We start from the raw sequence: 5,993 nt of genomic DNA, 5'->3' as shown, positions 1-5,993 counted from the left end.
TACAACTTACATTTTTAAAAAGTAACTCGTTACAGTTACAAGTTACCAAAACAGTAACGAAATTACAGTAACGCGTTACTACCAAAGACTGCATAATAGTAGAAATAGTGTCTGTGACGACGTAACAAACTAGTACAAGCCAATTATTAGATTCTTATTTCCTTATATTTTTTTTAGAACGAAACCCCAAGAAAGGCATTAAGGGGGTACAGAATCAAAACTTCGAATATCCCCGGAAGACTTCGAAATGAGTGAAATATGATCCATGATATCCGTAAAAGATAATCACACGCTTGTATTTTCAGCAGATGGCTATATTTTTGTTCCAACCGACAGATTCTTGCGAGCGCTTCAAAATCACCCATCGCGTCGGCACGACGCATCTCGGGATATTTGTCCGTGACGTCATGCTCGGAACGTCACGGGTCCATTCGAGGCCAAGGGTATAGTAATTACGATCGTCGTCTCTAGGTGGCGCCAGCTTTATCGTCAGCGCGTTACAATTCTGCCAAGTGGGAATGCCCGAGGTAGGGTGTACTCAACGAGGTAGAGGGGCTTAGAGTGATAAACCGGAAGTTCGGAAGTGGCAACCCCCCGGTTGCCGCCATGTTGTACGCAAATGTGACCACTCGTCACGTGACCTCCCAAGAACCGTGACGTCACCGGTAAGATGGCAGCGCCCAGAGCTGGCGGATGCGCGTTTGTTCGGTGCGTGGTAGCCGTGATGTGCAGCTGCTTTCTGGCATCTACGGGCTTCTTCGTGCTCACTGACGCCGGTATAATGTGAAAATATGAAGGAATGAGACTTTATACCTTTTTTGCGCAAGATCGCTCTGGATCATCTGGATATTAACACCTGTGAGACGGCATCAGCCGTATCGCCGTACCGGTGCTCGGATTCCCGGATGTGTTCGACGATCGATAGAACCACAGTGGATAGAACTTTGAGTGCTTTTAGCGTGGAATTTTCGTATTCTCTGAGCTTTGTTTGAACGTTGGAATGTCTGAGAATCGAGGCGAAATGTATGTGTCGGACGTAGGGTCTAGGGGAATTCGTTTCAGCCATAGGCAACTGCATAATCGCAGCAACTTTTAGCGAGGAAGTTCCTACGAAAGTTGAGGCGGCCCACACTTTTTTTCAAAAGTGGAGCCGCCTATACTTTGTTTCACCATAACTTGGAAAAGGGCAACCGCCTCAGCCCCCTCAAGCCAATCGGAGAGGCGGAGTGAAGGTGTGTGACAAATCTGTACAGGTGAGCACTGTGATGATATGTTGTCATGTGCCTCTCCAACTTACATACTGACTGACCAAGACTGTAACCTTCGCTGTTTGCCAAATTGTGATGAAACGGACTACAGTAACTACTAGTTTAATTACTCAATGCCTTCATACTTTGGGCATTTGTTCGACAAGAATGCTATGTCAGCCATCACTGTGAACTTGGCTCAGCGCCTATTGGACTCGAGTGGTGCATTAGCGTTCGACGTAAACTGGGGCCCATTTGTGTGCTTCACGGCGAAAAAGATTGGTGACAGTAGTGTTGCTTGATGGGGTTTTGCAAAGGGTATATTGTGTCATACGTATAGGAAGTGTCCTGCTATATAACAATGCATCCATACTATTAAACTAGATGCTCAGAGGTGTGTTTGTTTTTGCACTCAACATGTTGCAGCAATAATTATTTCTTACGAGTGTAATATTTATTTTCGATAGCTGGGCCCGTTTTTTACTCATTAATGTCCGTGTGCTTTGATACTATCATGTGTGTAGCTTTAAGTATCCTATCTGCAATGCCTACAGAGGCTCTATGAGTGAATAAATTACTAAACAACATTTTCACATCACTGAGGTTGGTTTTCGGATGCGCCACATATTTAGGAGAAGTGGAACGAGTGCAGCCCAATGCGACCCGTCTGCCAGTCTGGTACGTCCCATCAATTAATATGGAGAGGTCAAGGATGTGGGTGTTCTCAAAAGGTCCAGCACGTGCGGTGAACACAATTCTTTGTGTAGAGACTCTGAAAGCGTAAAGGCGAGCGGAAATATGTTTATCTGGCTAGTGCATCAAATATGTTTATTTCCACTTAATTACATAATTATTGATTCTTAGAAAATGGTTTTATAACGAGTTTTTTCTGCGACAATCTCGTGTCAGGCGTTCAGTCGTAGTACGTGTGCTCCTTGTTGTCGGATGACGCTCTTGGCACGTCGGTGTTCATTTTGGTCGAGTGGCAACTTTGACCGACAGATGCCGTCTTGTAATCTTACGTCATGTGCGGTCACCGACATTTATTGCACTGAAGCTGCAGAGCTGGCTTCTAATCCGCAAATTGTACTGGTAGTTCTCTGCGTCAATGCAGCAAGCTCTGGCATGTAGTGCTTACGTGGCTGTGCCTTTTGCTGTAGTGTTGACTTGATGGCTGGCAACAGGCAAGAGTGTTTGTTTGCTATCCAAGCCATTTCACTTCCATTTCGTAATGGCGATTTTTTCTGCATCCCGCGACCACTGCAACTTATACAAGTCTCGTGTGGCAAAGTGAAGTTAAGTGATGCTTGTTGTCCACTTTTGAGAACAACCAACCATTCTATTTCTTCAAGTCACTCAGCGGCATTCTCCGTAAAAGTTGGAAATTGTGTGCTTCATTGCGTGGACACAGATAATTGGCGCCAGCCAATTATTAGGTATTGTCCTTTGGACGACAACCAACACCAAATCAACTGTCCTTGCATCGCCGCTCACCTGCTTTGTCGTGCTTACCTCCCGTCGAGGCGATGGGGATCAGCAGCTTCGGGGTAATGTCAGCACCAGGGACAAAAGCTGCCAAAGATAGCCCAGATAATCCGCGGACGCTCCTCAAAACGTGGTCAAAGGTCGTTCGGCACGAACTCTTGCAGGCCAATTCATTGGTACGGGCACCTCCAGTAGACATGGCCTCATGCAGTGGTAGCAGAGTGGTTTTCGATCTACCATTCGCAGCACCTCCGTTTTCCTCGGTGAACTTTGTTCAGCGCAGACCTATGCCCGATGTCTGGTATGCTTCGGCGTTGGGGTTTCTCATTGATTTGGCATTGAATACTAAGGGTCAGCCGGTGGCAATCGTCGTGCCATTGTGTCGTAAGTCGCCCTCGGTTCGTTAGATGCCACTTCACTCACAGAAGTCACCAGTTGAAATACCTGTCGAACTTCTTCTGAAACAATCTCAACAATCAAAATAAAAGCCGTGCAACTGACGCAGAAAGTAGCTTTCTGATCTCCTCCTGGACAGCAATGTGGATGATGTTGCGGATGCCTGAATGTCTGGCGTAGAAGTTGCAGCTGGACGACTCGAGTGTCGAGGCGCTGGGGAGTTGTTGATACTGACAGGCTCGGGCCTGCAGTGTACATTCAATGTTGGAAGCCTTGGTGATATGAACTCTTCGACTGCTGTCGTGAAGTTGCGGACAAGGCTGCCGAAGTTGCTGTTCCTTACATAAGGGATTCTTAGCTTCTCGTCTTATGTAGCACCAGGGTTGGCGTGGGTGCTCGATCAGGCGCAAAACGTCCTCCACGAAGGCAGCGACGCTCTTGTTGGGGCCGTGTCCTGGACCGGAAATTCGGCTCTCTCTCGTGAATGTTTGCTGATGAACGTGCACTTCAGCTCGATCTTGCAAACTTCCCACGACGTTGAGGAGGATTCGAGGCTCTCAAACCAGTGCCTGGCAGTTTCTTCCACGAGAAGTATAGGTTCTGCAGGAGCTGGTTGTTTGTCCACTCACTGCGGCGGGCAAAACCGTCATATTGTTCAATCCAGCCCTCGACGTCTTCATATACCAAGCGTGAAAGGGCGTCGGAGTGTGAGGTGCGACGGGGATACAAACAACGGTGGGTGTGGACGCGGTTTGCTGCTACAGGTTTGTCATGTTGGCTTAGTCAGCTCCAATTTTTCTGGCAAAAGACAGAATTCCGGTGGTTCTTGCTGGTAGCAGCAACCGACTCGGATTTCAGGTTCTTCGTGGTGTATTTGCGAGGTTCGTCCTTGTGGAACTTGCTCGTCTTGCGGTTTTTCTGCCGGGCTCACGATAGGGACTTGGTTCATGGCTTGCCGGGGGTTTAAGACGCGGGATAGTCCGCCACTCGTGTCCCGTTATCGGGCAACTCGGCTGAGGAGCCGCCAAGGCGCGCACAGAGTGAAGGGCTATGGGTAAAGTACCCAGCACCTCCACCAGAACATATAATGGCAGCTGAGCATGGCCTGGAACTTTCCAGAATAGTAAATATTGATAGAAGATAGGACTGGAGCAAGCATCCGTAATAATATAACAAAACTAACAGAAGAGAGTCTATCCTGACCACTAAAGAAGCTGCATTGCTTTAGTGGCATTCTGTCCGAATAAATCCTCTCCTTCGGGGTTTGGCGACTGCCGTGGACGAACTGAATTGAACCGAAATGGATGTGGGGCCACTTTTCTGGCAATGAGCCGCTACAGAATGTCGTCGCAAGGCGGCGTGAACGGGTGGACTGGGTAGGTAACACGCGCAATGAAATCTCCATACGGCTTTCAATTCGCGTAACGAGTGTTGATGAAACTTTTGTGTCGACGAATCGTACGACGGACCAGCGGAATCAATACCAACTGCAACACCTGTGCTCCGTGAAAGCGCACGTCTACGCCGGAACAATTTGGGAAGCAGCACAGCATCATTTAGCATGGCACGGGGACTACCAGCTTCGAGGCAGCTCTCCCGTACGCCGCTCAACCAAAGCGAGCCTTCGGTCATTTGAACGAAGTGGCACCACGATTGCACACTGCCAAGCACGACTCACGCACTTTCCGTCGCTAAACTGTGTATCCAAATATATTGCACACGCTTCACTGCAGACCTCGAAGATTCCGATGGTCAACGAGAGCACAGAAACGTCGCCTTAAATTTTATCCTAGCGGTATTCGAATCAATCCGAGGTCCGAGCAACGTAGGGCAGATTGTTTCTTGTGAGGCAATGTCCCCGTCGGTCACCAGCGAAATGCACACCGTTCCTTCGCATTTTCACGTTATATCTACGTCAGACACCACGCTAAACTCTGAAGTTGCTTTCGACTGGTCTCATATGACGATTTCCGCGTCTGAAACCAACTCGCCGCGACCAACGACAACGAACGAGGCATCCGAGGAGCTCCGGCCAATGCTCCCGCCCAGCTGGGGCCAGCCGCTACCTGGACGCTGCCATCTTTCCTGTGACGTCACGTATTTGGTTTAGTCACGTGACGAGTGGTCAAATTTGCGTACAATGGCAGCGGCCTTATGGGGGTCACTTTCGAGTGCAGAGCCCCGGTATATCGCTTTAAGCCCCTCTACCTCGTTGGGTGTACTAGACCGGCACCACGACGGAACAGCACACGAAAAAACAGCACGTGACAAAACAGCAGGGTCGAAGCAGCACGCGTCAAAAAAGCACAGCGTTAAAACAGCACGACGACAAAACAGCACGCCGCGAAATAGCACGCGACAAAACAGCGCAGCGTCAAAACGGCACAGTAACAGAAGAGCACGTGCCAAAACAGCACGGCGTCAAAACAGCACAGCGTCAAAACAGGACATTCACAATACAGCTAGGGTTTGGCGTTTTCGGTTTTAATTATTTTGGAATTCGGCGTACATTTTTCGGTTTTTATTTCAAAAAGAAGTTTTCGGTTTATTGCTGAGTATATCTGTAGACTCACAAACTTTTCAGTTCTTTTCGGTTTATTGACGAAAACCAGTAAACTGACGAAAATTCAATATGTAAAGGCGTTCGTCTAAAATTAATAGTGAGTAAACCAGGTACTGGATTTCTTATTTGTCACTGCCCTTGGCAGCCGACGCGACCTGTTCTGCAAGACGCACTGCGGCCCTACCGTGATCTGACATTATCGTCGTGGGCTCGTATTTGTACACAGGAGGAACATGAGCTTTACTATACCACTTAGGTTGGAGAAGCAAATATCAAAATCCAAAAATTTGCAAGCATTATAC

This window comes from Ixodes scapularis, unplaced genomic scaffold, assembly GCF_016920785.2.
Source record: "Ixodes scapularis isolate PalLabHiFi unplaced genomic scaffold, ASM1692078v2 ptg003569l_1__unscaffolded, whole genome shotgun sequence".
NCBI classification, from domain to species: Eukaryota; Metazoa; Arthropoda; class Arachnida; order Ixodida; family Ixodidae; genus Ixodes; species Ixodes scapularis.
The sequence above is the reverse complement of the archived record's forward strand: the minus strand, read 5'-3'. Positions refer to the sequence as shown.